Here is a 26,933-nt window from a genome sequence, read left to right as displayed (position 1 = left end):
GGTATCCAATCGGTGTATCCACCTGGCCTCGGCTAAATTGAGGCTACATGCCGGGGTATTGTGTCTCGGTAGAGCCTCCAAGATCCACCAAAAGAGATCCTCAGGGGAATGGCCAAATTGCATGTAATGAGAAACTAAGGGGGCATTGATGCTCTTACATCTAATGCAAGACCTATGTTCCACGATACGTGTGTGGGCAGGTCTCAAAGTCTGGCCCACATACTTAAGGCCACAAGGGCACTGGATACAATAAATTGCATTAGATGTTTTGCAATTTGTCATAGCTCGAATGTCCCATTTCCTATCTCTCACCTGGAAGTCCTTAATTTTTTTGGTGTACTTACAGATAGAGCAGCCTCCACACGGGAAATGTCCTACCAACAGCCGGAGATCCCAGCCCGTAGTTCTATTTCTCGAAATCCGAGATTTCGAATGCACAAACAAATCCCTCAGATTTTTCTGTCTGGTCATTGCAAAATGTGGTGTTGGTTCATCACACAGTTCCAGTTTGACCAAGGGCCAACATTTTTTAATCAATTTCTTGACCGCATAGATATGCGTAGTATAGGGCAAAACACAGACAAGTTTTTCTTCTGTGGTACGGACCTTGGGAGTGAGCAGACATTCCCTAGGAGTGAATCTCGCCCTTTTAACCGCCTTCAAAACCAGTTTTCTAGGGTAACCCCTAGCAACCAAACGTGTTGTAAGACTATCCGCATGGGTAGTATACTCATTGATAGATGTGCAGTTTCTGCGCAGTCGCAGAAATTGACCATACGGAAGATTCTCCTTTACTCCCCTCGGATGGAAATTCGAGAAATGGAGTAATGTATTTCTATCCGTAGGCTTTCTGAATAGCGAACATTCCAAATTGCCATTCCTTGCATAGATTCTAAGATCCAGGAATTGGATCTCTTTGGTACTGGAACTAATCGTGAATTTGATCTCTGTATGTTGTCTGTTAATCCACGAAAAAAATTCTTGGAGAGCTGAGGCTGGGCCCTGCCAGATAAGAAGAATGTCGTCAATATACCGCCGCCAAAGTTTTATGTGGCTCACAAACGGGTTAGTTTCCGCTAAGACAAAATGATGTTCCCACATAGCCATATATAGTATGGCTAAACTGGGCGCAAACGCCGCACCCATCGCTGTTCCATGCGTTTGCAGAAAGAACTGTTCCTTGTATTGGAAATAGTTATTTTCAAGGGCCATAGTGAGTAACTCCAAAATGAATTCAGTAGGAGTGTTGCGTGGTGATTTTTCAATCGAGAGAATTTCGCGTATGCATTGAATCGCCTCTTGCTGAGGAATGCTCGTATATAAAGCACATATATCCAATGTAACAAGAATTTCTTCCTCAGTGTTGAATGGCCTCCCCTCGACCAGTCTAATCACTGAGGAGCTGTCACGTAGATAGGTATTAGTTGCCTGACTGAGAGGCTGCAAGAATTTGTCAATGTGTTTACATACCGGTTCGAGAACCAAACCACAACCAGCAACTATTGGACGCCCCGGGGGATTGTCGACATTCTAATGTATCTTTGGGATCGCATAGAATGTGGGGGTACGCCCCTCCGAAAGGTTCAGGAAATCGAACTCATCTTTAGACAGCGAGCCCCGCTCAAGTGCTAGAGTGGTAGCTGACTGTATGGTCTGCCTAAGATCCGTACGCGGGTCTTTTTTGATTTTCTTGTAGCTGACCGTGTCGTCTAATAGGTTCAGAACCATCGTGTGGTATTGTTGTTGTTTAAAAACAACAATACCTCCACCCTTAACTGCAGGTTTAATAACCAATTCGGAATACTCAGATAGGGTTTTGATAGCTTGTCTTTCCAAGTTGGTCAGATTATGTCTGATTGATTGTTTCTTGTGCTCTAGATCTCGGATGCCCTTAAGAACGCATTTCTCAAAGGTGAGGATCTCCTTCGTCACCTGGTTATCGGTAGGTGTAAACGAAGAGGGTCCTTTTAATCCCATATCCGAACTTTTTTCCGGTGGTTCGGAGTTCTTAAAGAAAGATTTTAATCTGACTTTCCTCAGAAATGTTCTGATGTCTGTTTCGACTACAAACCAATCGGTACAGGTCGTGGGGACAAATGAAAGTCCCTTAGATAAAACATTTTTCTGTGCTTGTGTGAGGGTTTTGCCTGACAGATTAAATATGGGCAAAGTGAGCTGGACATCAATCTGGTTTATCTCCTCCGGCGTTGCCGTTTCGGCAGGTATCTCCACCAAGCCCTGTTTAGCCTGGCCCTTCGATTGCCCTAACAGTGTACCAGTTCTTGTCTGGCTGCCAACGCTGGGCTGGATTGGCGTTCCAGGTACGTGGTGGGAGCTACCATCTCGGATCACCTGATAGCGCCGGGGGTGCACAGAACGCAGGATGTCCCAGTGCTCATGACAGTGACCCCCACCATGGGCCTGATGGTGAAAGTCCCATGTCGACCACGGTGAGGCTATTGTCGGTGCTGGAACAATGCCACGCTTCAGTTGCCCAAGGCAGTCTTTGATGCAGAGAGTCATTTGTCCATCGTGTGCAGCTTCTTGGACATTCCATTGGTAGTGAAGTGTACGATGCTCTGAGTGCAGTGCGCTCACGTACCCAGGACTTGGAGTTCTGATGTGATGCTGGTGAATCAGCTCTGCACTGTGACATGTGTTGACCCAGAATAAGCGATTATTCACATTCCACTGGACGGACTGGGCTCATCCCAACGTGCATTGCCTTTTGGTGCCTGCGGAGTAAACTTGCCTCCTCATTTCTGCTCTGGTGTGAAGCACCTTTTAGTTGCCCCCTCAGTATACTGCTCCAGACTGGAGCCAGTCATCACTTTCCTGGCCAGCGGCAAACCGGCGGGCAGGCAGGGCGTCCCGTTTTCCTGATGGCACTGGGCCGGAAAACTTTTACTTGTATTCTTGTTGGTCATCCTTCTCGACCGCTGGTACAATGCACGGGTTCTTGTACAGCTGGCCTTGTAGGAACTGCCTGGTGTTAGAGGTGCACAGTGGGACCCCGCCTCTCAGAACACCTAGCAGTGCCGAGCACCCGTTCCCCAGTACTGGAGGGTCCCCACCCTGTCACGTCCTGCGCCTGCAGCCTTCCATGTTTGATAATGCTGGTGAGATGTACAGTCCACAGAGCGCCGGATGCTTCGACGCTCATGGCCTGGAACCCTTAGGAGCATAGGGGTGGCAGATCCCGTTGGGTGCTGTTGGGACAGCCTGGTGATACACTACTGCCTTCGGTGCTCAAAGTCCTTCCTTTCCTTTCTTCCGACTTGGCACCCACATGTCCACTGCACTGCCGGTGGGGCTGGCAGGGGTCTGACTTCTCGGCTATTATGATCGGGCGCATTACTATCTTTGGGATACCATGGAAGACGTTTCAGTTGGAGTGGCAGTGCTCCCTCTGCTCTGCCACGCAGGCCCGGGGAACGCAGGAGGGCTGCATGCCTCTGTGTCGATGTAGGGTGCCAGGTACACAACCTGACTATGTTCTCTCTCCACCGCCCGGCCCAGAGTCTTGCACGGGAGCCTCACTTTCCCTTGGTCCCGGTCAGAGCTCCTCTTTTGATGTCACCGCCGGGCCCGGGATTGCTGTGGGGGCCCCAGCTGCGGCCATTCCTTAGTTGTGGAGGAGACCGTTGGGGGGGGGGGTGGGTTGGATCCTCCACTTCACTGCATGCGGGTCCAGGACTTTCACTTTCCTGGCTCCGACCCCGGAACCTTTCCACCTTTCCATCCTCGCTCGAGCATGGAGCTGCAAATTTCACCACCAGGCAGCACGGACGTTCTAGGTGCACGTCATTTTCCATGCTCCGACTTGTAGCACTCCAGAAGGTCACCACTGGTGGGTCCAGACTAAAACTGCAGGTGGGGCTTCTGGCCCATCGCTGCCGGGCTCTGCCTGTTGGTATTTTCAGCTCCTGCATGCAGCGCTCCTCCATATTTGTTCACCACCAGGTGCCTGGACCCATACAGAGAGCCGCGGGTCTTCCTTTTCTGCAGTTCTGTGCTGGAGCAGTGCAACATCACGCATCCCCTTCCCCACAACATGGGAGTCCACCTTCCCCTATCACAGCAGCATGGATGAATGCCACTATGGGGCCACACCACGGTCGTTCTGCTCCATGCACAGTCTCTCCACGCTCCGACAGCCCGCCTAGCCCAGGGTCTTCATGAGGGCTTTGGCGGGCGGCCAGCCAGAGAATACTCACGAAATTCTGTTGGCGTGTGGGGTTTGGGGGGTGCAGGCACTCACCTCCCTCCCTCTACCGTTCCTTTCCTCGGGCGGGAGGTTCCTTTGTTGTTAGGGCTGTAGCCGCTCCCTATCTACATGCGGCTGTGGCTGTCTGATGTTATCTTCGTTATTAATTTATTTTTGGATTCCCCGGGGCTGCGGGCTGACCTTCCAGTTGGTTTCACCATCAGCAGTTAAGGAACACACAGGGCCACAACTTCACCTGCCTGGAGCACTGCATCATTTCTCGCACTGCTGGGCCCGGAATCATGCTCCGCAATGCAGCTGCTGTTTTTTTCTTTTGTTTCTTCTTGGACAGCTCCGATCCCGGTGCCGTCCCTGGTCCACAGTGTTTTCTTTGTGGGTCCTGGAGCCATCACTCCGCCGCCGCTGTGCCCGCCATGCGAGTGGGGCCCCGGCAGCGACGTGGCATCACGCAGGATGATGCTGCCCCCGGCGGGGCACTACCTTCATCATTACTGATGGCGGCGTATGCCGCAAGATTCTGCTGGCTGGTTCCCCCCCTGGCACAGGCCGCTCCTGGTCTTCCATTTTCCGCCTGGGGGCAGCACAGCTCTTGCTCGGGCGGCAGACGCTGAGGGGCAGATGATCCTCCCCTAACTTCTCTTCTTGCCGCAGGGCTGTATCTCCACCTAGCTGCACGAGCACCCTCCTCGCAGAGGGCCGCAGCCAGGGGGAAATCCACCCTCAGGGCTCTTGCTCCATGACACGGCACAGGCTGCTGTTTCTCCCCAGTGCAGCCACTCCGTTTCTTCTTCCCCCCATGACAATAGATGCCGCAGGGGCAGTGGGCAGGACTCTGCCCCACTTCTCCACGACCTGCCGCTCCTCTTCCACCTTCCCCCAATCGGAGGAACAAAGGGAAAATCGCATCCCATGGAGAGCATAGGAATGGCACATGGGCGGGGCTCATTCCTCGTCGCCATTGTTGGGGGTCGCCTGCCATGGACATCAGGCGCCCCTGGGTGCTGTTTCCATCAGCACACCACAGGCCCAGAACCTGTGGGGGTTTGGGGCCTGCCCTGGACATCCGGCAGGCCCCTTGGCACTATGGGACATCGGCGCCATCGGGGTGAGGGCACAGCCTGCAGGCTCCTGACCATGCGGACCTCTGCCACGGTCCTGGCACGAGGGTCCCATCGCACCAGGGCCTGTAGGTCTGGGCCGCCATGTGTAGGCCTGTGGCCTACATCATGAATGAGACATGGACTCAGACCAACCTCTTACAGAGTCTGCAGCCGTTCTGATTCACGTGCCTGCGGCTGCAGGGGCTCCTTTATTAACTTGGGCCATGACACAGTCATGGCCCATCTTAAAGGGGCAATACACGTGGGAGGGACACATCCCCTTAAAGGGGCAATACACATGGGAGGGTCCCACCTAACATCGCCCACCCATGCTAATATGGCTCTCAATTTTTAGTGTTGCCATAATGGGTGAACACACCCGATTTCGTTTTTGATAGGTGAGGACTCATTGAGGTGCATGGCAGGCAGCCTGCCAGGTTAGTTAGCTATTCAAAGGCGAGTGACAACCGTTGAGAGGTATGAACGAACGAGCACAACTGAAATGCAAAAGGAAATTTCATTAATACCATGTGTCCCCTGTATTCTTAAAATTCTTGACAGCTGAAAGGAGCACCATTTTTTGTCTGAAAACGCTGCCGTTGAATATGAACGTGAGGGATTGCATGGTTGTTTAATCAACCAGCATGGCATCCAGGGCGGACACAGGGTCTTGTGTAATGTTGGCACTCTAGTTCTTTGTTAGAGCTCAGTGATTGGTCCTTAGCGCAGAGGTCGTCTATGGAAGTGACAGAAGGCAGTGCATGTGGAGGAAAGGGGTTGTGTGTTTTTATTAAGCTCTTTCTTCTCTGTCTATGCGCACTTTTTCCGGTTATTTCCGAACGTGAGCGAAGGTTACCGAAGTCTCCATTTTGTCCGCTGGTGCAGAGCCGGTCCTGAAGCCTTACGTTGAAGGTAGTGTGAGCTGCAAGTGAGCATACATACATACATACGTGCGTTGTATATGTACTTACCCACACCCCCTTCTGTAATTGGACCAGTCCCCCGCTTAGTTTCAGGGACGCTCCCGAGCATAATACGTGTTCCTGTCCTTGACAAGTGGAGGTTGAGGTTCATTGACAGCCAGCTGAGCTTAACGTAATCTTTGGTTTTACATCTAGCGCACTGCTGGTTTCTCTGTGTTTTACTTTCCGATACCAGTGCCTTTTACTCTTGCGCTGCATATTTTAGAGTGTTACTATACTTAAATACCTGTGTGCCTTACGTGAAGAGTGTGATGTGTGCGTGCAGTTTGTATACGGGCATTTATGGATAGGTGCGTGAGTAGCTCATACATACTGTGTATTATGCACGTGATGTGAACTATACGTTGTCTTGGGAATCACTTGTTATGGCTAAGCAGTGTGCTTAGCTGTAGTCTTTTGTTCGGTAGTACCACTGCAAAGAGACCCCTTTGTCGTATGTGCCATTCGATTACATGCTTTGCTTTTAATCCAACATAAATGGATATTCTGTGAAATGAGGTCCCTCTTTTTACCCAAGCACTCAGGCGTGGAGAGTGCTTATGGGTAACAAATCAGCACTGCGTGGATTTGTTATATGGAACGAGGCTATCTGTGTTGCATGTTTCAAAGTTGAGCCCTGACCTACGTTTTCCTTGCAAAACTTGCATTGCATTTTTACATTTGAAAGATAATACTTCCTAACATCGTTCTTTTGTCATTTTTTTTAATTTTCATGTTTTCTATTCTACTTCATTTGTAATATGTAATTTGCTATTGTACAGTTCCATAATTATTGTAAAGCGCTTTAGTACTTAAGCGGCAAGGAAGCGCTATCAATAGATGGATGCATTGGTTACCGAGAGCTCAGATAATGCATTACAAAATGCTCCGTGTTATTCACTGCGCCCTTTTGGGCTCGAAGCTCCCGCGCACGACATAGAGCCTAAGCTAAGGTCTGCGATGGACATGTAACCGGCAGGATTCAACTCGACAAGTAGTAAAGACTCTTGAAGTGCCCTGTCTGAAACTGAAACAACTTATGTGCTTAGAGATCTCGGGAACTTCAAATAATGTATTTAAAAAAAGACACTTTCAAAGTTCAACTGGGTTGGCACGCTCCGACGATTTTTACATGCACTTCATGCGCTGTTCGTTTTGTGTTTCTTAGTTGCTGAGCTCATTGTTTGCATTTGTATAACTATGAATGATGCGAGTACTCTCTGGTAACTCTCATTACTCATCGCCTTCTGACCGTTTGCACACTTGAATGCTCTCCTGCATCAAGCTCTCTTTTTATGCCCTATTCTTGATCACACCAGGGAAGAAAGAAACATAGGGTTCTGACTGCACTGAAGAAGCCATCACCACAAGCCTCCTTTTTGCTGTACCTTTTCTTCCCCATAATCACTCATTCTCCCAGGCAGACGGGAGGATCTGGAACATATTTCACACCCTGGTTTACAATCCAGCTGCAGAGCCGCAGTGTCGCATCACAGAACTCTAAGAATGCTTCATGCTAAGAGATGTTGCTTCCTAACATACCCACCGATATCTGGTACTCTGTAGTGGCCTTGACGAGCTTCATTACCTGTAGCTCCCAAAAGCAGGAGACCCTCCCATGCAAGATCAGAACACGTCCGGGAGCATCCCTGACTGAATTAGGTTAACCAAAAAAGCAGTAGATGAATATCCATGGCCCAATGGGAGCAGCTGGTCAGCGGCAGAGGTAGCCAGGATTGTCTAACAAGTAGGGGCTGAAGCTAATGTAGTTGGGCTCACCACAGTGACATTAACATCTGGAAATGATTTATAGATTTTGGGTAGGCCTTGCCTGCTCAGGCCCTACCCTGACAACGACTCTTGACAATGTTAATGAGCACCCTGTGTTCTGAGTGCTAGCAGAGTTCCTTGGCCCCTGCACAGCAAGAGAGGAAAAGCCTTCATCCGAGCTGGACCTTTGCCGCCCAAACCCATCCGCGTGTCTGCATTGATGTGGCTAGTTAATAACATCTGACGGTCACATACGTAATCTGGATAGGACTTTCTCCACCAACGAGAATCAGCCAATAGCCATGCATTCTGACCTATCTGCGAAACAGGATAGGACAGCCTGTCCAACCTGACTTAATCAGAGCTCATCTCCTTCATGGCTCGGGGTGATTCTCTATTTTTTGCCCATCCTGTGACCAATGCCGTATCCGCTCTGTGCAGTGCAGCCCAAGAACTTATTCAGAGACAGAACACAGTGTTGGAGATTCCCGGTTGGCATCTGCTCCATAGGCTTTTTTCTGTGGGGAGTTAGGTTTCCTGCTACTTTCCTGCTACTTTTACCCTCTCTCACAGTCGCCCATCCCCCCCTTCTTTTAATCTCTGCTCGCCCTCCCACATCCCTTTTTGAAGTAAATCACTTTTTATAAACTTTAAGTTTGATATTCTTCAGTCGTAACAAATGTTTGGCCTTTTTTTTGGTTATATTTTACTACTTGTTCATTACACTTTTAACTAACGGGTTGTGGACAGAGGGCGGAACTGGAGGGATATATCTAATTGGGGTGGAGAGGCGAATGGTGCCTGTCTTAGAGGCTGGTGCATCAATATTAAACTAATGGGACGATAGAGATACGTGAAGGAAATCTGGCTTCATTGCTTTTATTTATTATTTGTACCCTCTACTTTTGTCCCTCTCCATTACATTTTGTCCCTCTAACAATGTGCCCCTCTCTATTACACCCAACTCATCTTTCGCGCCACCCCCCCATATCTTATCTTATCCCAAGTTACCTTGAAGGACTAGTCCCACTGCTTAAGACGGCCTGCAAATTACCAATAAATGGAAGGCAAGTTATACGTTTTGCACAGAGGTGAATTTATTATATCGCTTTTTGGGAAGCTGGGCTACTGGTTCAATTAATTATTTTTCGATGTATGAACATGTGTATTTTTGCACGTTGTTCTGTTCTGCGTTGTCATGTAAACTTGGCTTGTTGTTCACCCGTGTCCTTGAGCACTTCTAGGACGACCAGAGATGTAACCTTGTTCGTTAGTTAAATGTCTCCTTGGCATTGATGGCAAGTTACTAGGACATAAATACACTTGCTTGCCAGTTGGCATGTGTTTATGAAACCGGCAACTCTATAGTCTGTAAACACGGGGCACGGCCAGCTGTTTGACACACGGATTGTTACTGTTTAGCAGTAGCCCCTCTCCTTTTAAAAATGCAGTACTTTTTGTTTTGTGCTTATGGCAGCCTTACCTTAGAAATGCACGGTCGGTCGGTGTAGGGATCCCTGTATTTCCTCTCCAAATGTTGTCTTCTTTTGCCGTTCTCTTTAACAGAGGATTGTTTCACAGGGTACACAAGAGCACCCCACCTACCATTAGCCCTCATGCCCCAGGATTACAGGGTTGCCAAAACAATAAATGTCGAGGTATCTGATCATCATTCACACTTCTTCACAAGGCCGTTCAACGCATGAGATGGTATCCCTTGCATAAGGAGTTGGAGATTGTAACGTCATTTTGCCCAAAAACGGTTTTTAATATTTGAAGACGATTATTTATTACAAGAATTGGCATATTTCAATCAGCAAATAAGTGACTAAGACTAGTAGTCTTAGTCATTTGTAAAGAGCCTCTATCCAATTAATATGCCCTCAATGCGCTTGTGGTGGGAACGCCCTTGGGGGACCCAAGTCCAACGTATGGGAGGTAGTTTGAGCGGCTAGAATGTGTATGTGCGATTTGCTGAAACAAGGGATTAGGGTGGCTGGCCTGGCTTTGTAAAGGCTACCCATGAAGTGTTCAAGAAAAACATTGTCATTATCATCACTTGCTTTTATTTGATATAAATTGTCATAGAAACTTACAAAAACAAATCCATATAATGATTGATATACGTATCATAAGATTACAATTGACATAACAAACGGGATTCAAAAGGGATTCAAACATCTTTAAAACAGCATGTCATTTATAGCAATGTGAAAACTTCCAAACGTTGTCAATAAAGGTAGAAAGAGTGTAAACATCATCAGAATTTATTTATTTCAATTTTTCCAGCTCCCCCGTACACCTCAGTGCGCACCGCACACACGACGGACAAGACGTGACTTTAGGTTTGCCATAATTCTTCAGCCTCATTCATGAATCTGATTCCATGATTATAAACAGATTTTGTCGGCGAATGCCAGAATAAGTAGGAAATCGGGTGCCCATATGTGGGTGGTGCAGGGTGCGCAGAGCAAGATGGTCACATCTTGAGTGAGCTCCCGAAAAGAACCTGTATATCCTGCTAAATAAATCTTACGTTCCTAACTAAATAACCTGGGTGAGATGGTAAACATGCTCTCACCAAACCAGGGAGTGGATCTTGATATGAAGAACATATAAAAGCTAATTCTGAGCAGTGGACTTCAGACGAACGTGGCGCAACATGGCCCCCGCTCTGGAGAGAAAAGTGAGCCCTATCTGTCACACTGTAGGAAGGAGCAAGGTCCTTCTGGGGGCGATTAGAGCCGCAGCAGCTCAGGAAACGGACTTTGCTGATCCTGACCTGCAGCAGTGAGTTGGAGTCTCTCCACCAGCAGGGGCACTAGTGGAGCTCCACGTGGTTGTAGCGAAGCATGGCAACGGCTCCAGAGGCGTAGCCAGGACTGTCTAACAAGTGGGGTCTGAATCTAATGTAGTTGTGTGCACCACACCGACATTAAAATCAGCAAATGCCCACACAGCGCTACTGAGTGGGCTTTTACAGATTTTGGGTGGACCTTGCATGCTCAGGCCCTACCCTGTCTATGCCTCTGGATGGCTCCAAGTGAGAAGACAGAGAAATGCCAGAAGAGGTGCAGAGGTGACAAGCCAGTAGCGCCACAAGGCATGTGCGATGGGGAGCTGTCTTTGCAGATCCTGACGGGCATCAAAGAGTCAGGGCCTCGGCTAGGTGCAGTGTGGCAGAGCTCTGCGAGGCAGTGACCGAATATGGTAGCGCTTCCAATGTGAGAGGGCGCTTTGCCTGGGGAAGCGCAGGTGCAGACAAGCTGCTGCGACGAGGTGGGTGAAAAAGGGAGACCACCGACGCCCAAAAAGGAGACCTGACTAATGGTAAAGGCCGGTGGCCACAGGCACGCAGCATTATTCATAGACGCCACGCTGTGTGTAACAGCAAATCCTATAGCAGCTACAAATCTTCGTGCAAATTGTTGTTGCTAATGATAGCTCCATACAATAGCCATCATCTGTCTAGATAAGGTGCTAATCAGGCCTTTGTATGCACCAAAATCTTGTGAAAACACGTTTTATTTTTCCATACGTATCATTATGCTGGATATTCTTGGCAGCACCCCCTAAATCATGGAGTCCACTGCAGACATACCGACATTTCTCAGCAGGATTCATATACATTCTGACAGTAGCTGAATTTCTCAGCCGAGCTGCTGTAATGGCATATTACCAATACACATTCACTCAAAAACTGACAGTGTCTGAGCTCTTTTTTTTCCTTTCTCCAGAGTGGATGTGATATACACTGGTGGACAGTATGAGAAGCCTCCATCTGGTGCTCTGCCAAAAAACTTACCCCATTTCATAGGCATCATCTTCATTATAAACAGGCTGACTCCAGCAGTCTCAAATAAGTGAGGCTGAGCCGGGGCCTCCCAGTCCCACCAAGCCACAGCGCTGGCAGGTTATCATCCCCTGCCACAGCCGCCACGGGAGATGAGCCCCCCAGCCACTTGCCACTGACTTGCCTGACTTAATCATGGGCGGCCCGGCTGCCCATGATTAAGTCAGGCAAGTCAGTGGCAAACAGTCAGGCAACTGCTGTGACTGACAGAATTGCCAGCCAGTCAGTGTCGCGTAAACTGTTTGAGCGGCGCTGTGACTGGCTGCCTGCTGCCAGAAGTGTTTCACTTTTTTGACTTCCTCTGGCCACCCCTCGTGAGGGTCACCAGAGGAAATTAGTCCTAGCCTGGCGGTGCGCCATTTCAAATGATTACTCACCTTCTTTGCCACTGGATTGTATGCTGCCACAACAACAACCAAATGGCTGCCTTCAACATATATCTGGATGGATTTGAGCTCAATTCTCTGTCTGGTGCCATAGAGCTGCAGAAAGTGCTGTGTAGTGCTTTAGAAATACGAATTATATAAATTAATGCTAATACAAAATACATAATTTTTAAGAAGGGCTGTGCATTATCTTTTCCGTTTTTGGTGCGCCATCTGGGTTCTATAAACTCTGAACAATTTAACTTATATACATCAAACGGCATAGTCATTCCCTGGCATAAATCATGGACTTTTGTAACACTGTTAAATTATGTGTTATGCCACGAGGAAACGCATAATTTGAACTCTAAAAAAGAGCTGGTGAGGCACAATGGATGTGCAGTCCGTATAATTGAGAGCCTGCTGAAATGGCTGTCCCAGCAAAGGGTTGCTGTCTCGCATGGCGAGTGGGAGCATCAATAAGGAATTACCAAGTCGGTTCCACAAATAAGTGGCCCGTTTAAAGCAATATGAGGGTAATCTTTATAAAGAGAAGCTGAGCAGAGAATGTGCCATGTCAGGACCGCGTGTCTGCCGATAGGCGTTTTATTTATTTTTTTAATACATATTTCACAATGTGGAACAGGAATCACAAATGGGGACATTTTTCATTTTACTCTCATCGCAAACACACTTCAAGCAAAGACGCACAAACTGGTGCGAAATCCCCATTTAATGTCAGGAACCATCTATTTAGCTCCCACCTGTCGAGAGTAAACATTGGAATAAAACCTAATCGACTCATTACATTAAGAAATTAGAATAACCTGGTCACTGGTGGTCGCAACACAATATATACTTAGTAATGTAGGCCAGACCAGTTTTACATGTTTGTCTTTAGGCCACGGCCATCGATTCCTAGTCCACGCCCCCAAATGAGCCTACCCCCTCAATTTCTTACCCCACTTAAAGCACTGATTATAAATCTCATGATTTATGTGTGGGACCATCAGTTCAAACTGGCATAGTGCTTGGGACGAGCCAGTCATGACAGGTTAGCGTTAAATGAGACTACCCTACGGGCCTTTCAGAGTTGATAGCATGTCGGGAAACCTAGCACACTGGGTTATTAATACTGCAGCCTAGATCCATTGTTAACCTGGTGGTTGCAGTCCTGTTGATTGTTCAGTGAGAGAATGCCTCTGCAGTAGAGAGATCTGTTTAAAATGCAGAGCACATAACAGTTTTGAATTGTAGCAGAGTTGACCTAGCTTTCCACTTATCAACAGGACTGCTAAATGCTTCAGAACAGCCGTATCTCATTAGGGTTGCTATACATGTCCCGGGAGGATAGCTCAGCGTCAACCTGCACACCTTGGAAACGAGGTGACATGAAGCAACACAGGTTTGATCCGTGGGTCTGCGCTTTAAAAAAAAAAAAAAAGAGAACTTCGGGTAATAGGTGCGTTTATAAATATGCAACTAAGAGACATATTCTTGTACCAGTGTCTCAATGCCCCCTGGGCTGTGTGAGCGCTTTAAAAATGTAAATGAACAAAATAAAAAAATGTCATGGTGTTTAACGCACAGGACAATCGCTGGACAAGGAGCAGAATTCCTACAAAAGAAAATAACAATCTACAAGGCAACAAGACTATTCAGGTCAAGCAAGGAAATCCGCCTGGAACAAAAACCATACCTTAAGAAAAAACCTGGAGGCACCTCCTTCTACCACTTAGCTGCAAAAACCTGGAACAACATCCCAAAAGAAATGAGAAACGCCAAAGATCACCTGAAATTCAGGAAATTACTAAAAACCTGGCTCTTCAACACCAAAGACTCAAACTGAAAACCGAAACAACAAAGGAAAAAAGATGACTAAACCTAAGAGAACACTGACAACACCCAGAACCGATACTCCCACCACAACTAGACCGGTAACACCTAGTCAAATAGAACACAAGTAAGGTTATGAAGGAAGTTGATGGAAGTGGAGGCCAGATGTGAAAGGGAATGAGAGTACCGGACAAGCCCAGATCAGGACAGAGGCGCAGAAACGCTCCCACACCCCATCTGTGGAGATTACACAAGCCCATCGCCTCACTTTGAGACAGAAATGCCAACTAACCAATCCACTAACAATCTCCCCCTCTGCTTACACCTCTCAAACTCCAAACCAAACACAACCACAAACTGCACAAACTTCACTACATTGCAACAACAAAACAAAAAACACAAATAGACTCACACAGCAGTACCCGACGACTACCGGCCGCAGACACCCCAGGCCCAGCCAACGGACCCACCGGGCTGAGGCCACCAACAGCACATCACTGCCCTCTTAAACTTTTTTCCAGCTTCCTCCCTTTTCCCCCTCTTTCAGAGCTGCCGGGGGACCACTCCGGTGGTGATAGTGCACAGTACAAATGTCCTTTAACATTTACATGGTATATGCTGCAGTACACATTCGCTAGTGTTAAATGGCAAACTTTGCGGCAGCATTGTGCCAGAAAAGTGCATCAGTACACCCCGTTTTTTGGTGCGGCCAGTTCGGCGCAGGCTGATTTTGGTGTGGCCTTTTAGTCGCAGCCAGTACAGCGCTGGCATCTTTTGGCGCCCGCAAGTTTTGACACAGCAGTACACAGACCGAAAGGCTAACCACTGGGCTATCGAGATCTTATAATTTTCAAATGCACCAATTACTTATATTAACGTGGGGCATTAAGAACACTCTTAACGCTTAATATGAGTAACTGGTGCAGATAAAATCGATAAGATCTCTATGGCCTTGTAGTCAACTGTCCAGACACGCAGGCCAGGATTCACAACGGCCCTAATTGTACATTTATTGTTTTATTTTATTAAAAGTGCAATGTTAAAATACAATGTTAATATTGCGCCCAACAGGCCGTGCCAAACTGGCTCCTGCAGAGGAACGTCCGTGCCGAAATGTCCTTCTCCATTGGCTAGCACGGATCACAGAGCTTATTGGCACAATCGGCGCGGCTTGTTCGGCGCATATCCCGTGTCTGCGCGCTGTGTTGGCTGCGGGCAGCAGGGTGCAGAGAATTTTTGGCACACAAATGAAAAATAAGGGGGAAAACCTTTTAGGAACAGAGCATTGATGCAAAGGAATGCATGAATGAGTTAATTTAGAGTGCCAAGAATGGATCTACGTGATCCGACCACGGGTGATTTGACCACAGCCAAAATGTTTGCATGTGAAATGTACGAAGCACAAAAGGTTCGTACATTTCCCATGCAAACCCACGTACGACATACCCCACACTCACAGCTCCAATATAAACAAACCCTACTTACCTTCTCTTCATGCTGTATCCCTGCAGCGCCAGTTCCCTTTCACTTCCGTGATCGGGAACCAACGCCGGAGGGTCCCTTTTTTTTAAAATGTATTTTTTTTTAAATTTTTTTTTTTTTAGGTGTGCTGCAGGGGTGTCCCCCGCAACACCCCGCTCACTATACCACACAGTACAGTGAGCGGAGTGTTGCGGGGGACACCCCTGCAGTCTTTTTTTCAAAATGGATATACTTGCCTACAATGCTACCACCAAAGGTTCAAACTTTTGGTGTTCGAAGCTTTGGTGGTAGCATTTTTCGGTCTTTTTGTACGGTCTGACCTTTTTGTTTTCGGTCCGATCGTACAATACTGCCAAGAATATGGTAAGAAAGACACTTCAGTAAAAATAGGTTTATTAATGTTTTGGGCAGCACTGATAAACATTCGTTCAGCCGGGAGAACTGAAACTTGCACTTTTCTCTTTTCCATCTGTTTTATGTAAAGTGACGCTGGCTTTATCAGGGTTCATTTACTGCACCTTAAAGTTGAACAGTTTGAAAAAAAAATTCTTGCAGTTGTTATCAATCTCCTAGACCGCAAGTTCGTCTACTCTCCTAAAAGCCCTCTCCTCGCCAGTGATGCATTTTACTTTTCTGCAGCGGTTTCTGTAGGTGAAATAACACACATGCGCTGGCATGCCAAAACCTCGAGAAATAATTTGAAATCTGAAACCTAAGCGTTTAGTTTGTGAACAGTTCATGGAAGCTGAAGTCTGAATAAGTTCTTTAAAATCCTTAACAAGGACGGGTATATGTAATATATGCTGATATAAAAAATGTAGTTTTCAGAGTGATTCAGACAAGTGCGCATGGGAGCAGGGGCACGTTGGAAAATTTGATATTTAGCCATTTTTTTAACTATTTAAACAACTGCAAATATGTTTGCGGTAACGATTGGTAGGTTGTCCATAGGTTCTTAATAGATAGGATCTGATCATCTGATCAGTGCTGGTATGTTCGGGAGCACCATTAGACGCTGGCAACACTACACTTGTGTGATTTTCAGCACAACATGATTGTTCCCAAAAAGTTCATTCGTTTTGGGTGCAATCTAACAAAAATGGCCTAAGCAGACGTTCTGAGGTGAAGGGTTTGAGAGGTGGTTACGGCAGATTGTGTTCTTTGTAAATAAGTGCAGTGTTTGCTAGAGTTCCCTCTTCCCCAATTCTATCTGCCCTCCCTTTGCTTAATAACTCCCTTCAATCATTTACGTAAAATGAACCTTTCTCCTTTAACTGCAGCCCTGGTGTGCTGCTGGATTCTTTTGAGTGTGATAGCAGGACCATCCGTACCAACCGACCCATCAGCAAAGACTTGTACGGTCTGTGGGACTGTGGTCCAAGGAGTGGCCGTTCTGACCATTCGGTTTTCCTCGGTCCTTCTCATTCGACTTTGAATTGTTTATGCCAGTTATGTGTCAGTGGCTATCAACTTGCATCTCCCTTTTCTCTATCGCTGTTACTTCCGTTATTTCCTCAAGTGTTCCTGCCGTCCCAAGGATTCAGGGTTTTCCTGGTGGTCTCCAAAGCCATTTTCACCTCTGTTCCTGGATTCCACCCAGGCCCACGCCTCTTTTGCCGAAATAAAAAATGATGTCCCTTCTGCTAGCACCTTATTGTTCGCCGGAAAGAACATCATGTATTGTAGGTTGTGTTCCCGTAACATCCGCTTCACGGCATCGAATGATCATCTTTGTTTCTGTACCTCCTGTGTGAAGTCCGGGAATATCGGTGTCTTCGCGGATCCCTTCAAAATGCTGCCTGTTCTCCTTGCCTCTTGTAGGATCACAGGTCTGTCCCGAGAATTTAGCAAGTTTTCCACAATCGCTCGTGGGGTGTGGGGGTCTGGGGGGGAGGGGGGGACCCGGTGGTGGTCGTCCCTGCAACTCTCCACTGTAAATAATTTGGATAAGCCTCGAGGACGTAAGTTGTCCAGTATCAACTATTCGACAAACTGTTCAGTGCTATTTTCCGCTTCTAGTTCCGGTACCCCCACCAGTCGAATGTTGCACCATCTAGAACGGCCTTCAGCATCCTCTGCTCTGTCTTCAAGGGATCTGGTCACCCCCCACCAAGCCTTTCACTTGGTTTTTTAACACCTCCACTACATCCTCTAAGTCGTGGACCCTTTGTTCTGTTTCTGATACTTTTTTTTAGGTCAGCCCGTACCAGCAATACATCTATCCATACCTCTTGAATTTTGCTCTCCAATGCTTTCCTGGAGTCTTGTATTGCCGCGATGAGATTCTCCATAGTTGCACCTTCCGACATGGATGCCCCATCTGAGATTTTGTCCTGTAGCTCCGGGGTCTGTTTAGTTGTCATCTTTTGGTCCCACGTAAACTTCGTTCTTTTGCCGACCATCGTTCTCTTGCGTGGGGAGTTTAGGTTTCCGGCTCTGTCAATGCAGTTCATGTGATTTTTGATCTGTATTCTTTTTTAGCTTGCGGGACCATTGCACACTGAAGCAATCACTCTCCTCTGATGGGATTGGACAAAAATAATGAAGACTGAATGCACGGGGGGCGTGGCTTGGCAGCCATGTAATGGGCTGCTCTTTTCCTGAGCTCCTGCATCCGACTACATATCCGACGACACGCATGCCCTTAAAACCTGAAAACTACTGCTGAAATTAGATGAATGCAACCCGGAATAGTAGCTGATTCCAGCAAATGCCACAGAGAGAAGGTCGTGCAACTGTAACAAAAGTTATGGAATGTTGAAGTTCCCGACAGCAGCTGCTGGACGGCACTCAAAATGGCAGCCGGCTCAGAACAAAGGAGCCTCCAGGAATAACCTTTGTTCTGGATAGAGAGCGAAGCACCAAGGAGAGCTGGCACTCTAATAACGACAGGAAACTAGAAACGCCCCCAGCTGAGGTGCAGGCCACTTCATAAAAGTAAGCACACTATCGGAACGAGCATTGCGGCGGACCCCCCTGGAAAAGTGACAGAGAGCACGCGCACCCTTGAAGGGGCACGGAGACGCATAGCAGTGCAGCTGGAGCTGTGAATCTTTGTTGGTCCAAGCGCGACGATGGAGGGATCAGCTGGGAAGTACTCAGACAGCATAAAGCAGAACAGCGCGGGTAGCTGATCTGCGAGCCTGCGATTAGGCTGCAGGGGAAGTGAAATGACGGTCTCGGCGAACCGCCTGATAACGAAATGAAAAAGAACATGTACCGCTGTGCAGGGGGCTAACGGGCGTCGCGCAGTGCCGCCAGTAACAAAGTAGCAGAGATGGCAGTATGCTGATGCACCAACGCTACATTGCTGCAGAGGACAACGCTCTTCCTCCTGAGCACAACAGCACACCCGTCACAGAAGTTAACGGTGCATTGGAAAGCACCGGGATAAATGTGGATGCACGGCCCTGGGGCGCCGAGTTAAGTGTGCGGCAGGAGGCGGGCGCAACATTGTGGAAGCACATGCTGACCATCTGTTTTATAGAGGGCCAAATACATAGGCACACCCCCCATAAACAAGTACAGGGGAGATCCAGCAGGCAGACCAAACCGAAAAGCACGCCCCTGGAGGAGGAAGTAAGGACTGCCACACGGTTTGGGTGGGTGCTGCATGACATATGAGGCCCTGCCTGCAGCACACTGACCAGACTTATGAGCGGCAACAGCAGCAAAGTCACCATATGGGATTGGACTGCACCTCCACCACAGGGGTGATGAACATACACCTGCAACAAACGAGCACTGGATTGAAACACGGATGGTATGATGCCGCATTGCTTGAGGGAGTAGGATCTGAAGAAGGAACACTGCATTATACAGGGTGACATATGGCGTACGTGGTGTGCACAAAAACTGCCTCATGAGGGCCAGAGGAAGATCGCGCCACTATAAAAGGGCTGCGCTAGAGCACACACTGATCCCATAAATAAGACCCTAAGGAGGCAAGAGCTGCAAATCCCCATACGGAGGACAGGAACACTGCGCAAGCAAATATAAAGCGGGCAGCGCCACAGATGGCCTGCAACCACAGACAAGAAGCTGAGGAGGGGCAAAGTCCTGCACGTTGCTGGAGAAACGGATTCTGGGTAACGACAGGGTGGAAGATATCTGCAAAAGGAGGCAAGCAGCCCACAATGGACATTTTTGCCAAGTCGCAGCAAACCCCCAGCACAAGGTACAGCGGTCTCACCCGTAGATGCAGCCTCACCGAGAGAGGACCATTTGATCCTAACGGCCATAACAGAACTGAAAACCTTGTGGGGAATAGTGCTGGCAGACCTAAGAACCGCACTAGGAACCAAAATCGATGCAGTGGGGATAGAGGTCAATCTGCTGAGGCAAGATGTGAGGGCGCTTGCGGAAAGGACGAGCGGCCTAGAGAGCGCGGTGAAAACGAATACGGACACCAGTACGAATAATGCCAAAGAAGTACACACACTGAAGCAACATGTGGCCAAATTGGAAAACCGAGCGGAGGAGGCCGAGGGAAGAGCTAGACGCAATAACATACGCGTGGTTGGCCTGCCGGAAGGAGAGGAAGGCCAAGACCTCACGAACTATGTGGAGAACATGATTATACAAGAAATAGGAGCCCGCAAGCTCTGCCAAGGGTTCGCAATTGAACGCACATACAAGGCCCTGATGAGGAAACCGTAACCTGGCACCCCTCCTCGTGCAATTATAGTGAAGATCCTGAACTATAGGGACAGAGAAGATCTTGGAATTCTTTCGGAAAGGAGGGACGATAACAAGGGCATCTGCGACCATCGCTGCATACCCCGATTATACCATGCTGGTGCAGAGACAGCCCTATAGCTGTGGCGATCAAGAGGAGACTGCGCACAGCCGGATTCAAATACATGCTCTTGTATCCCGCAAAGCTCAACATTTTGCACAAAGGCAAAGCACACTTTTTTTGATAACCTGGAGGACGTGGCGAAATGGTTGGATGCACATCGCTGTCCGGAAGGAGATGAGGAGCAAGGCCGCGGGGATCACGATAAGTAATTAATTAACAAACCACGCAGGATAAGAGGTGGGAACGGGCATCGGGGGGCAGAGACTGCAGGACAGATAATTGTGGGGCGGCTAGGAAAGATGGTGAGGGGAAACTGTAACACAGGACATTTGAATACGTTGGACTGGAATATAAATTGTAAAAAGCAAAATGGGCAGCGTTAAGCGTGTTTAGATTGATGAACAAAATAGGAGTTACGGGATGGAGATAACCTACCCCCAGGAGTTAGAAAAGTAGTGCCGCCACTAGGGCGAAATCTCCCTGCTGAGCCGTGAGTACGGCAATTGCTGGAAAAGGGCTAGATGCGGGGGTGCCTGAGTTCCAGGGATGGAGCTGGGCAACAGTTGGGGAGGCGTAAGTTAGGGAAGGGGGGGTATGTTGGAGAAGGGGAGTCGGTGGGGAGGGAGGAGTGTTGGGGTTGGGAAGGTAGAAGGGAGGGAGCGAGGGCGGTTGGTTAAGTTGAAGTGTTTATAGTTAAGGGAAGTTTATGTTGGGGAACGAGCCTGTATGTAATGAGGAGGACAAAGTTGGGGAATGCCTACATGCGTTCCGGAGGGAGGAGCGGGATCCTAATGTGTCATGGGAGACCTTAGAGTAGTTACTTGGAATGTTAAAGGGCTCAATAGTTATTTAAAAAGGAATAGGGTAATGATGTATCTGCGTAGGCAGAAGATAGACCTAGCCTTGATACAAGAAACTCACCTCACACAAGAGAAGTTGGAGGTGGTCCGGAAGAAATGGAGGGGGACCGTTGTAGGTGCAACATATTCGGCCTATGCCAGGGGGGTGATTACCTGGATCGCACCGCATGTCCCGTTTCAGCTGTTACATTCCACAGTTGAAGCAGATGGGAGGATGGCTATAGTAAGAGGGCTGGTGGAAAACGAAGAGATATGCATTATATACACACATGCCCCGAATCAGGACACAGCTGCATACTTTAGGACCCTATATAATAAACTCAGCATGTGCTTAGGGGGCCGGTGATTTGGGGAGGAGACTTCAACTGCGTACTAAACCCGAAAATAGACAGATCAGATGGCAAAATAGACAGGCCCACCCCAGCCGCTAAGACACTGCAGTCGTTGTTGACGGATTTTGGGTCGCACCATCGGCAGGACAGACAATATTCACACTATTCAGCTCCAAAAATGTGCACACCAGGTTAGACTACGTGTTCGTTACAGAGGAACTCATGACAGAAGTAGCGCAGACAGAATATAAAGCAAGGGTCCTTTCAGACCACTCGCCGCTGATACTGATATGGCAATACCGACCCCCGAGAGGAAAGATACCGTCATGGTGTCTCAGAGCAGAGGCGTTGAAAGATACTATTTTTAGAGAGGACATGAGAGAGGAAATAAGCTATTTTGAGATTAACAGAGGCAGTGTTGAGACAGCAGGTACGCCCTGGGAGGCCTTCGCTATGGCTATCCCCCTCACTGCCACTTTGAAGTCCAAGGGACTACAAGGAGGGATTCTAGTCGAACTACAAGCAGTGGAAATGGAGCTAGAAATAGCGTTGAGAAGGGGAGGTAATACCAAGGAAGACAAAGAAGCAAATCTCAAGCTGCAACAGAAATGCGCGGGACAGTGGGAGAGATTGTGCAATCTTTACTATAAAAAGTACATAGAGAGACAGCATGCTGGAGGGGACAAACCTGGAACAACCCTGGCGTGGCTATACAAGAACGAGACCCCTAGACCCACGATCAGAACGATGACGAGGGACGATGGGTGCATAGTTGATACCCAAGAAGGAGTAAATCAGGAATTTGCAGACTATTATGGACTCCTGTATGGAGATGAAGTGGAAAGTGATTACAGGGAAATGGGAGAAACACTGGAGGACATTGGATTGCCGCAGATTAGCGCAGAAGAACGAGAGGAGCTGGATGCTCCAATCACTGTAGAGGAACTGGAAGAGGTAGTGACACAACTACCCACGAGCAAGACCCCAGGGGCCGACGGACTCCCCAATGAATTTTATAAAAATGTACAAGAATGAGGTGCCACCCCTCTCCCGCTTTTAGAAATGCTAAACGAGGCATACGAAGTGGGAAGACTACCAGAGTCCCTAAGAGAGGCGATTTATAATACCCCTTCCCAAACCAAATAAGCCTTGCTATGATTGTAGCTCATATAGACCCCTGTCAATGTTGAATCAGGACAGTAAAATACTAACGGCAGTCCTGGCAAACAGAATGAGAAGGGTCATTGATAAATTAATACACCCCGAACAGACTGGCTATGTCCCAAATAGGAACATAACCAACAATCTCAGACGACTCCATGGAGTCATTGAAAGCGCAAACAGGGATGCGAGTGAAATGGCAATAGTATCACTGGACTCACTAAAGGCCGTTGACTCTGTCAAGTGGCCATGGCTGATTGCGGCCCTTACTAACTATGGAATAGGACCTGGATATCTCAAATGGGCCAAATTATTATATAGCGTGCCGCTAGCTGGGGTTAAAACGGGAGCGGTAATATCAGAGAGGTGGCAACTCAGTAGAGGCACTAGGCAAGGTTGCCCGTGGTCCCCTATGTTGTACATTTTGGCCCTGGAGCCACTGGCGATATACCGAAGGCAGCAATATGATATAATAGGCATCACCATAAAAGGGGAACCGCATTTAATTTCTTTGTACGCAGATATGTTGTTGTACCTACGGTACCCGGAAGAAAACCTCCAGTATGTCCTGGAAGTGATGGAGCGATTTGCAAGGCTTTCAGGAATAGCTGTGAACCCAAAAAATTGTGTTTATTTCCACTGGGTCGATATAAAGGAATCCCATTACAGCAGGTACCAGTTTTGCAAATACCATGGGGGGGTCAGCACGTTCCGATATCTTGGGATAGACCTATATCACACGGTGAAAGCAGAGCATCGATACAACACAGAGAGCTATTAAGAACATTGAAAATAGTATGAAGTTCTGGGTGAAGCTCCCCTTAGCGATGATGGGTAGAGGGGCAATGCTTAAAATGGTGGTCCTGCCAAGACTATTGCACTATTTTGCGAATATCCCATATTTGATATCTAGGCGATTTTTCGCCAGGATGAATAGCATATGCAGGGAATTCCTCCAGCATGGGACAAGGAACAGGGTGGCCCTTTGGAAGCTACAAAACCCATATGAGAAAGGGGGTATAAAACTGCCAAACTACGAAATTTACTAAATGGGAAGTCCGCTGCAATATGTAGCTAAATGGCTCTCTGAAGAACAAACCTCAGAATCCAGGCTGTTCGGATTGGACTGTGCTCCATTCTTCCTAAAAGAAATTATGTGGTTGCCCAGAGCGGATATGGAAGAACGTCCAAAAATGATGATACTTGGGTGGGAGATATGGCGTAGAGCCTGTCAGGTAATGGAGAAACCATCCCTCTGTTCCCTGCAAGTGCCATTAGTCGCGCTGACGGGAAAAGAAGCGCACCTAAGACTGATGATCAGGAAACACTGGGAACCGGTGGGGATAGCACCAATGGGCGATATGTGGCAAGAGGGGAGTATAAAGGATTTTGAGGGGCTTGTGGAGGAAACTGCGTTACACATGGGGCAGTATATCACATACCATAGCGTGGTGCGGTGCATTAGAGAGACATGGTCCGAATTAGTGTTAGAAGATGAACCGGACGCCACCATATATACAATGTATGACATAGCAGAAGGTGGACATGAGATATCTAGAATATATGAGTTGATGATGTCTAAAGTGGGGAAGGAAGTGGCACAACTGAGACAGGATTGGGAAGAGGAAGTAGGTGCCCCAATGGGTGATGGGATGTGGGAACGAGCCCAAGGGTACCACAAGAAAGTGTCAAGAAACAAAAGATTACACCAGATGCAACTATATGTAACCCACAGGGCGTATATGACACCCCAGAGGATAGCCAAATTTAAAAATGCAGGATGACAATCGTGCCCCAAATGTGACAAGGAAAACTCTGGAATGTTACACATGTTCTGGTCATGTCCAGTAATAGAGAGATTTTGGGGAGAAATAGCACATAGGCTGGAAGAAAAAGGGATTAAAATAGTGGTGGATACAGTGTGGGCTTGCTTGATAGGTGGGTTTCCTAGACCGCGTAAACTTAAACATGTGAGTAAACTGAAAGACCTGGCATATGTACTTGCAAAGAGAAGAATCGCTGTGGGGTGGAAGGCATGCCATAGACCAAGAATAGAAGTATGGTGGAAAGACCTACAGAAATGGGAGGAGGCTGAGACTGTAGTATGGCAGGAAGCAAGCAGTGTTGGGGGAGAGGAGGAGGCGGAAACCTTGTTGGCCTGGAAACAACTAATTGCTGAACTGTTTGGGCCCGCACAAGATGGGTCAAGTGACTGGAAACCAACAGGAAACATCGTAAAGGAATCCCCACCGCAAGACATAGAAGTAGAACATGAGGGAGAGTAGGCTCGGAAGGGTGGGAGGGAATGGGTGAAGCAGTGGACGTAGACAATAGGATGTACATATGAATGTTATTATATGCACTGCAAGTTTGGTGGTTGGTGTTTGTTGTAATAAATCAATAAAAATTGTTTAAAAAAATAGACTGCACAAATAGTGTGCTTTCAGTCTAGTAGAAAATACATACTACCAAAATACAAAATGAGGGGAGCGGGGGTGTCCCCCTCTCCTCTAGTTCGGTATTATGGTCTGTGGGGGTGTCCCCCGCATACATTATGTGTTGCGCGGAAGAAAATAAAGGTTTTGAATTACAAAATGCAAACAAGTGGTGTTCTTAATTTTGTAATTCGATCTTTTGGTTTACGTATTTATAACGTATTTCCCCTCTGATACTGCTCAGTTAATATTAAATCTGTGTGACCAGTGAATGAGCACTCCACTCTCCGTTTACTGTAAAATGTGTAGGTCATGCATGGTTAGGTGGTTGGACACGTGGCATTGTCTTTATCGTGTTCCACCCCTCCTATTCACTGATTATCTTCATGCTGCTGAGATACGGTTATTCACCCAAGTTATTCCATGCTACCTGTGCACCTAATTGTCTTCTATTCTGGATAGTGTCACCTGCCGTAGTCATTGATTACATGGGGGCCTTTCAGTCGCTTCCCAACGTGTGAAGCTTCCAATTTCTGTGTCTGTGCAGAGTTTTGCAAGTGGTTCCTGCCCTGGAGGTGAGATAGCTGTTGCTCGCTGTTCCGACCGGGATCTCTTATCTTCTCCCGCGCCGGCTACACCCCTGCAGTTCTCGGGTGCCGGATCACCTCTTCGCCTGATGAGCCTGTGCTGCTGGTAATAGTGATGCAGTCCTGCTTCTCGTCCTCGGGGTCCGGTCGTTCTTTGCCTCTCCCACTTGCCATTGCCAACCTTTCCGCTCTGTTGGGTCTCTCTGATAGGTATGGAGCGAATATGTTGCTGTTTTTAGGACTGAGTGTTCACAGGATCTTTTTTGCAGGATATCAACGGCCTCCGTGGAGCGTGTGAGGTCCACAACCTCTTGCGATCGCTGCACCACAGCACCCCATTGTTGTAATCTTGATATGTGAAAATCTAAAAGATTGGGCTTTCTCTGGTGTGTAATTTTTAGATCTGTTTTAAGATATCTGAACATTTCTCTAAAAATTCTCAGCTCTCCTTAATTGTAACAAGTGATTGTTTGATGTGAAAATGTTGTATACATGATGTATACCTTTTGTCAAATGTTGACTACAAGCAGATGGTTTAATCACAAAGACTCTTCTGGGGTTGTCTAAGTCTTCAATTTATTAAGACGTGTAGGACAGTTTAAGGATATCTCAGGTAGTCCAATGATGGTTGTGAAATAATGAATAATTCCTGGCTTTTTGGCTCAGAACAAGGGGGAAAAAAATGTTTGCTTGAATGTATTTGCACGTATGTGAATGTGTTTGTATGGGTGTGCACATGTCATATATGTATGCAAGTGTGTCATGGGCAAAGGTGCAGTTTGTGGGTACTGAGCGACAGGCGCAAAATTGGGAAGCATGGGCATATACTGAGATGGACGGTGTGCAGTCAAAATATCGAAAATAAAAGTTCGAAGACAAAAATGTCAAAATGTTGAAAAAAAAAGTCGAATTCCGTTTTTTAATTATATATTTATTTTGGGGTCCGGGAATAAAAAAAATGGGTAAAACAAAAAAAAAAATGTAAAGGGGGTTTGGGGAGGGGAACCGCCCATTTAAAAAAAAAAAAGTAATAAAAAATGCGACTTTTTTTTTTTTTTTTTTTTTTTTTTTTTCTTCTCTTTCCGACCATTTGCCTTTCAAACTTTTTCTTTTCGATTAGATCACTATAAACCGAGATGGACTAGGACTATAGGATTTTAT

General features: G+C 47.4%; 1 protein-coding gene across 3 annotated transcripts in view; it reads left to right on the top strand.

Moving 5' to 3' along the window:
• Window positions 1–6,075: 6,075 nt before the first annotated feature.
• Window positions 6,076–26,933, top strand: part of NDUFS1 (NADH:ubiquinone oxidoreductase core subunit S1) — a 1,009,292-nt gene continuing 988,434 nt past the window's right edge. The window contains exon 1 of one of the 3 annotated variants that reach the window (XM_069615565.1): window positions 6,076–6,240. The gene's annotated coding sequence lies outside the window, so the exon portion shown is untranslated. Of the gene's footprint in view, window positions 6,257–6,399; window positions 6,424–26,933 lie in introns of those variants that run through there. The other 2 variants (XM_069615566.1, XM_069615564.1) reach the window with 2 other exon arrangements.

Source organism: Ambystoma mexicanum, chromosome 9 (genome assembly GCF_040938575.1).
Source record: "Ambystoma mexicanum isolate Mex_15411 chromosome 9, UKY_AmexF1_1, whole genome shotgun sequence".
Taxonomy (NCBI): domain Eukaryota; kingdom Metazoa; phylum Chordata; class Amphibia; order Caudata; family Ambystomatidae; genus Ambystoma; species Ambystoma mexicanum.
This window is presented reverse-complemented; position numbering and strand designations above follow the sequence as displayed.